General features: G+C 48.2%; 1 protein-coding gene across 6 annotated transcripts in view; it reads right to left on the reverse strand.

Moving 5' to 3' along the window:
• Positions 1-12,358, reverse strand: part of NCF4 (neutrophil cytosolic factor 4) — a 554,470-nt gene that overhangs the window by 97,016 nt on the left and 445,096 nt on the right. The gene's annotated exons all lie outside the window — the stretch shown is intronic.

The raw sequence follows: 12,358 nt of genomic DNA on the forward strand, positions 1-12,358 counted from the left end.
CCCCTGTTGTACTGACCTGGCCGCCCCCTCCCATAAGAGACAGTGTGGAGGTGTGGAGGCACGATCACGTCGTTGCGGTACCGCCCTACTATATAATGCCCAGATTACCGGCATTATAAAATGGAGGTGGAGCTACAATGAGGCAATTGAGCATGAATTGTGTCATCACCCCACCCACTTTGCTAGGTAATAGGATGGCTGCAGGGATGTATGAGCGGCTGCGTGAGGGTGTGGCCGATTGGAAGCTGCTCCAGGAGACTTACCCACTTTTCTGGGTGGCTGGGAGTGCAACCTGATTTTCAGCAGTCTCTCGGCCATTCCGGGAGAGTAGGCAAGTTTGTATATGTGCAACTAAATGCACATTTACAGGATCACATAGATGTGCACACCCCCCCTGGACAGCTGCTGTATGCAGGGCCGCGATCAGGGATGGATAGAGAGGGGGCCTAACCCCTGGCTCCTACAGTAGTGCCTGCACTGAACCTTTACTCCGAGCTGCATTGAAGTCCAGGTCAGCTCAGATGCTGCCCGGAACTGCCAGCTGTTCAGCTCCCAGCCTGCCCTGTAGTCTGTCATGTGAAATTATTATTTGTGCCAGGTGCTTGGCACTCATAAGGCCCAACGTCTGCACCACTGATCCGTCCTAAGCAGTCATTGCGCGGTCCTAGGCAGCCACTGCTCCTGAGCCCTGTGGCTGAACCTTCTGAGGGGTGGCTGTGGTTGGGGAAAACCATGAACACCTCCAACATGTGCCGATCCCAGGACCATCTCTTCACTGGTGAGATAATAATGTTACCACTGGGTAGGATCACTGAGGGACAGAGGGGAATGTGGGGTGTCACTAAGACAGAAGGGAATGTTGTGGGGAGGGGTCACTGAGAGACAAAGGAGAATGGGGGGTCAAAGAGACAAAGGAGCATATGTGTGGGGGGTTAATGAGAATCATCTGGCTATGGGGACAGATATGTGTATGTGGGGAGCCTATCTATTTTTTCAGTCCGGGCCCCAGAGTTTCTGATGGCAGCCCTGGCTGCATGTATATCTATATAATCACACATGCAGAGATGCCCACCCCCAATGGACAGCTGCATGTTTATCACACCCTGCTGGAAAGCGCCATGTACATCTACAGGATCACACCTGCACTGGAGAACTACATGTACATTGCCAGGATTACATAGACTTCCCAAACTGTCACTTTAAACCGTGAATTACACGAATTCTATGGCTGTATGACTTCAAGCCTGTATTTCGCCTGGTTTTAAATCAGCCACAGAGCATGCCTATCCCCACTGGAGAGCTGCATGTACATCTACAGCATAGGTCTGCAAACTCGGTCCTCATTACCCCCACACAGTGCATGTTTTCCAGGTCTCCTCACAGAATCACAAGTGAATTAATTAACTCCACCTGCGGACCTTTTAAAATGTGTCTGTGAGTAATTAATACACCTGTGAACTTGCTGGGTTACCTGCAAAACATGCACTGTGTGGGGTCCTGAGGACCGAGTTTGCAGACCTATGATCTACAGCAGGCATTCCCAACCGCGGTCCTCAAGGCACACCAACAGTGCAGGTTTTAGTGATATCCAGACTTCAGCACAGATGGTTAAAGCAAAATAACTGAGGTACTTTAAGTCACCTATGTTCAAGCCTGGATATCACTAAAACCAGGACTGTTAGTGTGCCTTGAGGACCGAGGGTGGGAAACACTGATCTACAGGATTACACGCCCACTGGAGAGTTGCATGTACATCTATAGGATTACACCCCCACTGGAGACCTGCATGTATATCTACAAAATTATACCCCACTGGAAAGCTGCATGTACATCTACAGGATTACATCCCCACTGGAAAGCTGCATGTACATCTACAGGATTACACCACCACTGGAAAGCTGCATGTACATCTACAGGATTACACCACCACTGGAAAGCTGCATGTACATCTACAGGATTACACCACCACTGGAAAGCTGCATGTACATCTACAGGATTACACCACCACTGGAAAGCTGTATGTACATCTACAGGATTACATCCCCACTGGAGAGCTGCATGTACAGCTACAAGATTATACCCCACTGGAGAGCTGCATGTACAGCTACAAGATTATACCCCACTGGAAAGCTGCATGTACATCTACTGGATTACATCCCCACTGGAGAGCTGCATGTACAGCTACAAGATTATACCCCACTGGAAAGCTGCATGTACATCTACAGGATTACATCCCCACTGGAGAGCTGCATGTACAGCTACAAGATTATACCCCACTGGAAAGCTGCATGTACATCTACAGGATTACACACCCACTGGAGAGCTGCATGTACATCTACAGGATTACACCACCACTGGAGAGCTGCATGTACATCTACAAGATTATACCCCACTGGAAAGCTGCATGTACATCTCTGCAGGATCACAACCATACTGAAGAACTGCATGTACATCTACAGGATTACGACCACACTGAAGAGCTGTATGTACAGCTAAAAGGATAACGCCCGCACTGGAGAGCTGTATGTACAGTACATCTATAGGATCACACCTCCACTGGAGAGTTGCATGTACAGCTATAGGATCACACCCACACTGGAAAGTTGCATGTACATCTACAGGATTACACCCCCACTGGAGAGCTGCTTGTACAGTACATCTATAGGATCACACCCACACTGGAAAGCTGCATGTACATCTACAGGATTACACCCCCACTGGAGAGCTGCTTGTACAGTACATCTATAGGATCACATCTACACTGGAAAGCTGCATGTACATCTACAGGATTACGCCTCCACTAGAAAGCTACAATAATATCTACAGGATCACACATACAGAAGTGCGCACCCCCACTGGACAGCTGCATATACAGAATAATTATAGGACCACACATGCAGACAGTGGTGTATCTAGTGGGTGCAGAGTGCAGTGCCCACACCTCATACCCTGTCCTGCACCCATGTTCAATACTTACCTTCCCGGAGTCCCACGCAGTGCCCATTTTCCCAGTGGTTTGCAGTAGAAAAATTACCAGTGCCTGGGCATTAGACTCTGGTACAGTACTGACCTGTGCTGCCAGCTAGAGGGGAAAAGGCCTGCATAGAGATAGCACACAGACCCCCTCGTCTCTTAATACAGCCCTACATGCAGAAGTACCTACTGCACAGGACAACCGTATGTATATCTACAGGATCAAACGTACAGAGGTGCCCATCCCCCACCGGATAGCTGCATACGATTATATATAGTACCACTAATACAGAAGCATAGTCTGACTGGCTTACTAGGGTATTGCTGGGTCCACTGTCAGTCCGTGTATGCCGTGACAATGCTTAGAAGCACTCAGCACTCTGTACTCGCACCTACAATAATCGACATCGCTGACCGATTGTGATGTTAGTGATACCAGTTGTATGTGTGGGAGCAGGTGTTATGTTTAGGATAGAGCTGACGTACAGTAGGTTTTTGGATATTTATAAATAGCACAATCCTAGTGTTCCCGTACATTGCATAGGGACGGTGGCATGAACTGATTCTGTCATTATAGGAGATATCTGAGACAGTGATAATCAAGTGGTGTAACCAGTGCAATAATGTAGCAACTAAAATAAGTGGTTTACATCATACTTGCCTACTTTTGAAAAAGCATTTCAGGGAGATGTGAAAGTAACAACTATCAGCGCGGGCGTGCACTGCTGCATCTGAGAGGTGTGTTATGAAAATGACTTACATCCAAATGTAAATGAGCCCCAAAATTAGTAAGATCTACTTGTTGAAGAAAAGACTCTTATATTTTGCAGGATTTGTTTGTGTATTGTGTTTTATAAGAGGTTTCATATACTGTAAGTGGCCACAAGAAACCTATAAAAGGCATGTAGCCATAGGGTTCATTTGTGCCCTATAAGCAATGCAGGGAATTGGCACTGATGATCCCATTTAAATGTATGTATCTATGATTTCTTTTTTTCAGGGAGCTTGAGGGACCATTCAGGGAGTGAGGGAGATTGCTACTATTTCAGGGAGTCTCCTGCAGAATGAGGGAGGGCATGCAACTATGGGTTACATTCATATATGATGAAAACGCTTATTGTGTTATATGGTGTGGTACAGTTATGTAACAGCAAATGATACCAATAAGTAAATGTATCCTGACCAGTTAACTGTTTTCAACAGCTGCATCACTCACCCGGTTCTAGTGTTGGCACATTCTGAAGGACATGTCTATCAGCAACGTAGTGGCTAAATAGTACACCAGAAAACACTATCATAAACATAACTGTGGTCATTTGTTCCTGCTCCATAATCTACACAAGTGATTCAAAGTAAAGACAATAAGTATGAAGATCCTGTTGAGTATTAGTTTTCACAATAATGCTACTTTAAAATTATATACAATATATATATATATATATATATATATAAAATAAGAATTTACTCACCGGTAATTCTATTTCTCGTAGTCCGTAGTGGATGCTGGGAACTCCGTAAGGACCATGGGGAATAGACAGGCTCCGCAGGAGACTGGGCACTGTAAGAAAGAATTAGGACTACTGGTGTGCACTGGCTCCTCCCTCTATGCCCCTCCTCCAGACCTCAGTTAGGGAAACTGTGCCCGGAAGAGCTGACACAACAAGGAAAGGATTTGGAATCCCGGGTAAGACTCATACCAGCCACACCAATCACACCGTACAACTCGTGATAACTATACCCAGTTAACAGTATGAATAACAACTGAGCCTCACTGAACAGATGGCTCAGAACAATGACCCTTTAGTTAGGCAATAACTATATACAAGTATTGCAGACAATCCGCACTTGGGATGGGCGCCCAGCATCCACTACGGACTACGAGAAATAGAATTACCGGTGAGTAAATTCTTATTTTCTCTGACGTCCTAGTGAATGCTGGGAACTCCGTAAGGACCATGGGGATTATACCAAAGCTCCCAAACGGGCGGGAGAGTGCGGATGACTCTGCAGCACCGAATGAGCAAACTCAAGGTCCTCCCCAGCCAGGGTACCAAACTTGTAGAATTTTGCAAACGTGTTTGATGCCGACCAGGTAGCAGCTCGGCAAAGTTGTAAAGCCGAGACCCCTCGGGCAGCCGCCCAAGAAGAGCCCACCTTCCTCGTGGAATGGGCATTTACTGATTTAGGATGCGGCAGTCCAGCCGCAGAATGTGCAAGTTGAATCGTGGAGCAGATCCAGCGAGCAATAGTCTGCTTAGAAGCAGAAGCACCCAGCTTGTTGGGTGCATGCAGGATAAACAGCGAGTCAGTCTTTCTGACTCTAGCCGTCCTGGAAACATAGATTTTCAGGGCCCGGACTACGTCCAGCAACTTGGAGGTCCCGAGTAGCCGCAGGCACCACAATAGGTTGGTTCAAATGAAACGCTGATACCACCTTAGGGAGGAATTGGGGACGCATCCTCAATACTGCTCTGTCCATATGGAAGATCAGATAGGGGCTTTTACAGGACAAAGCCGCCAATTCTGACACCCGCCTAGCCGAAGCCAAGGCCAAAAGCATGACCACTTTCCACGTGAGATATTTTAATTCCACGGTCTGAAGTGGCTCAAACCAATGTGATTATAGGAAATCCAACACAACGTTGAGATCCCAAGGTGCCACCGGGGGCACAAAAGGGGGCTGAATGTGCAGCACTCCCTTAACAAACATCTGAACTTCAGGCAGTGAAGCCAGTTCTTTTTAAAAGAAAATAGACAGGGCCGAAATCTGGACTTTAATGGAACCCAATTTTAGGCCCATAGTCACTCCTGACTGTAGGAAGTGCAGAAAACGACCCAGCTGAAATTCTTCTGTGGGGGCCTTCATAGCCTCACACCAAGCAACATATTTTCGCCATATGCGGTGATAATGCTCTGCTGTCACATCTTTCCTAGCTTTTATCAGCGTAGGAATGACTTCAACCGGAATGCCCTTTTCCATCAGAATCCGGCGTTCAACCGCCATGCCGTCAAACGCAGCCGCGGTAAGTCTTGGAACAGACAGGGCCCCTGCTGTAGCAGGTCCTGTCTGAGAGGCAGAGGCCAAGGGTCCTCTGAGATCATTTCTTGCAGTTCCGGGTACCAAGTCCTTCTTGGCCAATCCGGAACGATGAGTATAGTTCTTACTCCTCTCTTTCTTATTATCCTCAGCACCTTTGGTATGAGAGGAAGAGGAGGGAACACATAAACCGACTGGTACACCCACGGTGTCACTAGAGCGTCCACAGCTATTGCCTGAGGGTCCCTTTACCTGGCGCAATATCTTTTTAGCTTTTTGTTTAGGCGGGACGCCATCATGTCCACCTGTGGCCTTTCCCAACGGTTTACAATCAGTTGGAAGACTTCTGGATGAAGTCCCCACACTCCCGGGTGGAGGTCGTGCCTGCTGAGGAAGTCTGCTTCCCAGTTGTCCACTCCCGGAATGAACACTGCTGACAGTGCTATCACGTGATTTTCCGCCCATCGGAGAATCCTTGTGGCTTCTGCCATCGCCATCCTGTTTCTTGTGCCGCCCTGTCGGTTTACATGGGCGACCGCCGTGATGTTGTCTGACTGAATCAGCACCGGCTGGTTTTGAAGCAGGGGTCTTGCCTGACTTAGGGCATTGTAAATGGCCCTTAGTTCCAGAATATTTATGTGTAGGGAAGCCTTCTGACTCGACCATTGTCCTTGGAAGTTTCTTCCCTGAGTGACTGCCCCCCAACCTCGGAGGCTTGCATCCGTGGTCACCAGGACCCAGTCCTGTATGCCGAATCTGCGGCCCTCTAGAAGATGAGCACTCTGCAGCCACCACAGCAGAGACACCCTGGCCCTCGGGGACAGGGTGATCAGCCGATGCATCTGAAGATGCGATCCGGACCACTTGTCTAACAGATCCCACTGAAAGATCCTTGCATGGAACCTGCCGAATGGAATTGACTCGTAAGAAGCTACCATCTTTCCCAGGACTCGCGTGCAGTGATGCACCGACACCTGTTTTGGTTTCAGGGGGTCTCTGACCAGAGATGACAACTCCTTGGCCTTCTCCTCCGGGAGAAACACCTTCTTCTGTTCTGTGTCCAGAATCATACCCAGGAACAGCAGACGCGTCGTAGGAACCAGCTGCGACTTTGGAATATTCAGAATCCAGCCGTGCTGTTGTAGCACTTCCTGAGATAGTGCTACTCCGACCAACAACTGCTCCCTGGACCTCGCCTTTATAAGGAGATCGTCCAAGTATGGGATAATTATAACTCCCTTCTTTCGAAGGAGTATCATCATTTCGGCCATTACTTTGGTAAATACCCTCGGTGCCGTGGACAGACCAAACGGCAACGTCTGGAATTGGTAATGGCAGTCTTGTACCACAAAACGGAGGTACACCTGGTGAGGTGGGTAAATGAGGACATGCAGGTAAGCATCCTTGATGTCCAGTGATACCATGTAATCCCCTTCTTCCAGGCTTGCAATAACCGCCCTGAGCGATTCCATTTTGAACTTGAACCTCCTTATATAAGTGTTCAAGGATTTCAAATTTAGAATGGGTCTCACCGAACCGTCTGGTTTCGGTACCACAAACATTGTGGAATAGTAACCCCGTCCCTGTTGAAGGAGGGGAACTTTTATTATCACCTGCTGGAGGTACAGCTTGTGAATTGCCGCCAGCACTACCTCCCTGTCCGGGGGAGTGGCTGGCAAGGCTGATTTGAGGTAACGGCGAGGGGGAGACGTCTCGAATTCCAGCTTGTATCCCTGAGATACCACTTGTAGAACCCAGGGATCCACCTGTGAGCGAACCCACCGGTCGCTGAAGTTCCGGAGACGGGCCCCCACCGCACCTGGCTCCACCAGTGGAGCCCCAGCGTCATGCGGTGGATTTAGTGGAAGCAGGGGAGGATTTTTGTTCTTGGGAACGGGCTGTATGGTGCAGCTTTTTCCCTCTACCCCTGCCTTTGGGCAGAAAGGACGCGCCTTTAACCCGTTTACCTTTCTGGGGCCGAAAGGACTGTACCTGATAATACGGTGCTTTCTTAGGCTGTGAGGGAACCTGAGGTAAAAATGTCGACTTCCCAGCTGTTGCTGTGGAAACGAGGTCCGAGAGACCATCCCCAAACAATTCCTCACCCTTGTAAGGCAAAACCTCCATGTGCCTTTTAGAATCCGCATCACCTGTCCACTGCCGAGTCCATAATACTCTCCTGGCAGAGATGGACATTGCATTTATTCTAGATGCCAGCCGGCAAATATCCCTCTGTGCATCTCTCACAGATAAGACTACGTCTTTAATATGCTCTATGGTTAGCAATATAGTGTCGCTGCTGCAGCACTGCACATCCATGCTGAAGCAATAGCAGGTCTCAGTATAGTACCCGAGTGTGTATATACAGACTTCAGGATAGCCTCCTGCTTTCTATCCGCAGGCTCCTTTAAGGCGGCCGTATCCTGAGACGGCAGTGCCACCTTTTTTGACAAGCGTGTGAGCGCTTTATCCACCCTCGGGGATGTCTCCCAGCGTAACCTGTTTTCTGGCGGGAAAGGGTACGCCATCAGTAACTTTTTAGAAATCACTAGTTTCTTATCGGGGGAAGCCCACGCTTCTTCACACACTTCATTCAACTCATCTGATGGGGGAAAAACCACTGGTTGCTTTTTCTCCCCAAACATAATACCCTTTTTTGTGGTACCTGGGTTAATGTCAGAAATGTGCAACACATTTTTTATTGCCGTAATCATGCAACGGATGCCCCTTGTGGATTGTGTATATGTCTCATCCTCGTCGACACTGGAGTCAGACTCCGTGTCGACATCTGTGTCTGCCATCTGAGGTAGCGGGCGTTTTTGAGCCCCTGGTGGCCTTTGAGACGCCTGGGCAGGCGCGGGCTGAGAAGCCGGCTGTCCCACAGCTGTTATGTCATCGAACCTTTTATGTAAGGAGTTGACACTGTCGGTTAATACCTTCCACATATCCATCCACTCTGGTGTCGACCCCGCAGGGGGTGACATCACATTTATCGGCACCTGCTCCGCCTCCACATAAGCCTCCTCATCAAACATGTCGACACAGCCGTACCGACACACCGCACACACACAGGGAATGCTCTGACTGAGGACAGGACCCCACAAAGTCCTTTGAGGAGACAGAGAGAGAGTATGCCAGCACACACCACAGCGCTATATAAACAGGGATTTACACTATTACAGAAAGTGATTTTCCCTATAGCAGCTATACAATACAGTTTTGCGCCTGAATTTAGTGCCCCCCCTCTCTTTTTTACCCTTTGAGCCTGGAAACTGCAGGGGAGAGCCTGGGGAGCTGTCTTCCAGCGGAGCTGTGAAGAGGAAATGGCGCCAGTGTGCTGAGGGAGATAGCCCCGCCCCTTTTTCGGCGGGCTTCTTCCGCTCTTTTATTAATATTATGGCAAGGGATTTTTACACATATATAGTTTATTAGACTATATTATGTGTTGTTTTGCCAATTTAAGGTACTCTAATTGCAGCCCAGGGCGCCCCCCCCCCCAGCGCCCTGCACCCATCAGTGACCGGAGTATGTGGTGTGCATAGGGAGCAATGGCGCACAGTTGCAGTGCTGTGCGCTACCTTAATGAAGACCGGAGTCTTCAGCCGCCGATTTCCAGGATGTTCTTCTTGCTTCTTGCTCTGTAAGGGGGACGGCGGCGCGGCTCCGGGACCGGACGACCGAGGCTGGGCCTGTGTTCGATCCCTCTGGAGCTAATGGTGTCCAGTAGCCTAGAAGCCCAAGCTAGCTGCAAGCAGGTAGGTTCGCTTCTCTCCCATAAGTCCCTCGTAGCAGTGAGTCTGTTGCCAGCAGATCTCACTGAAAATAAAAAACCTAATAAATACTTTCTTTACTATAGGCTCAGGAGAGCCCCTAGTGTGCAACCAGCTCGAGCCGGGCACAGATTCTAACTGAGGTCTGGAGGAGGGGCATAGAGGGAGGAGCCAGTGCACACCAGTAGTCCTAATTCTTTCTTAGAGTGCCCAGTCTCCTGCGGAGCCCGTCTATTCCCCATGGTCCTTACGGAGTTCCCAGCATCGACTAGGACGTCAGAGAAATATATATATATCATTTTTTTTTTGGTTTTGTTTTTGTTTTAAGCATACCTTAAGACATACTTGCCTACCTGACCCTCTCCATGAGGGAGAAAATGCTCTGTTCCTGGACTTTCCTGGTAATGTATGATTGCCATCAACCTTGATGAGCTAGTTAATTGATAAGAAAGGTGTTTCACCACAGGTGATGGCAATCATACATTACCAGGAAAGTCCAGGAACAGAGCATTTTCTCCCTCATGGAGAGGGTCAGGTAGGCAAGTATGCCTTAAGATGTACTGGGGAGACAATGGCCCTCATTCCGAGTTGTTCGCTCGCAAGCTGCTTTTAGCAGCTTTGCACACGCTAAGCCGCCGCCTACTGGGAGTGAATCTTAGCTTCTTAAAATTGCGAACGAAAGATTCGCAATGTTGCGATAAGACATCTCTGTGCAGTTTCTGAGTAACTCGAGACTTACTCGGCATCTGCGATCAGTTCAGTGCTTGTCGTTCCTGGTTTGACGTCACAAACACACCCAGCGTTTGCCCAGACACTCCTCCGTTTCTCCAGCCACTCCCGCGTTTTTCCCAGAAACGGTAGCGTTTTTTCACACACACCCATAAAACGGCCAGTTTCCGCCCAGAAACACCCACTTCCTGTCAATCACATTACGATCACCAGAACGAAGAAAAAACCGTGAGTAAAATTCCTAACTGCATAGCAAATTTACTTGGCGCAGTCGCAGTGCGAACATTGCGCATGCGCACTAAGCGGAAAATCGCTGCGATGCGAAGAAATTTACAGAGCGAACAACTCGGAATGACCCCCAATGATAGGGGAATCTGGGGCAGTAGCCCAGAGTCGAGTAATTTAAAGGGTTTCAGAACTCATTTAAAATCAAAACAGAGACAAGTGACTGATTTATTAATGTGATAATTGTGTATTTTGGAAAATTGCAGCATTATTTATTATCATGGCCTTTTACCACCAGGCTACCTCTGCGCAGTAGTATTTCTATTTTTGATTATATACGTGACAATAGACAGGGCTTACAATGGGGGCTCAAACAATGGGCAATATAGATGGCCTTAACCATTGTAGCCTATTGCTTATGTAGCCAATACTTGCAGAAGTGGGCAGATCACATTCGCAGTAAGTAAGCCAGGTGTGGACGCGGCAGTAAAGTGACTATCTCTCACACTTCGCTGGAACATGCTCTTATAAGAATCACAGTATTTTGATGATGTTTGTGTGCCAGGGAGGGTTACTAGGGTTAGACTGCAGGGAGGGTCAGAATAAGGATAAGGGGTAAGGTTAATTCATTTAATTTAAAATGTCCATATTATGGTCAGGATTCGGACCGGCGGCATCCCATACCCAACTCCAATTAAATATCCCTAAAAGACCCCATATACAGTATTATACAGTATATAAAAAATAGACAGCACTGAAGGACTTTTACAGTGAAAGTATATTGTGAACAAAGTCTCAAAATTTTGTTACTGCAAACAATATATTTATCACTTTAAAAGTCCTTGAGTGTTGTCCCTTTTCTCTTTAGATGTATAATGATGCAATTCCCCCTAGCCCACTTAGTGGCCACTTGCATCTCCCCTCTGAGAGGTGGTGGTGGGGATTGCAGGTTAGGGGGCGCTAGGCTGAAGCTTTGCCTAGGGTACAGAGAGTCCTTGCACCTGCCCTGTAAACGTTTTTTCCAGTGGGGATCATCCAGTTTGCTGATATACGTCTATTTTGTTTTATTTCCTGTGAGTGCAATTGCTTATTAAATAATAGGATTTTAATTACCTACCAGTAAATCCTTTTCTCGTAGTCCATAGAGTATGCTGGGGTCCACATTAGTACCATCGGGTATAGACGGGTTCACCAGGAGCCATTGGCACTTTAAGAGTTTAATAATGTGGGCTGGCTCCTCCCTCTATGCCCCTCCTACCAGACTCAGTCTAGAAACTGTTCCCGAGGAGACGGACATACTTCGAGAGAAGAAAAAACACAGATAGTGGTGAGATTCATACCAGCTCACACATAGCCTGAACAATCTCAGCAACAGCTGAACATAGGGGGTCATTCAGAGTTGATCGTAGCTGTGCTAAATTTAGCACAGCTACGATCATCTTCCTTGACATGCGGGGGATGCCCAGCACAGGGCTAGTCCGTTCCGCATGTCAGTGTGCCCCCCCCCCCCCCCCCGCACAAATACAAAAGCATCGCACAGCGATGCGGCTGGCCGGGAGTTATGTGTCGCTGCAGCTGACCGCAGCGGCTGCGTGAGACATCACGCAGCCACTGCGGCACGCCC

The sequence above is a fragment of the Pseudophryne corroboree genome, chromosome 9 (genome assembly GCF_028390025.1).
Source record: "Pseudophryne corroboree isolate aPseCor3 chromosome 9, aPseCor3.hap2, whole genome shotgun sequence".
NCBI lineage: Eukaryota > Metazoa > Chordata > Amphibia > Anura > Myobatrachidae > Pseudophryne > Pseudophryne corroboree.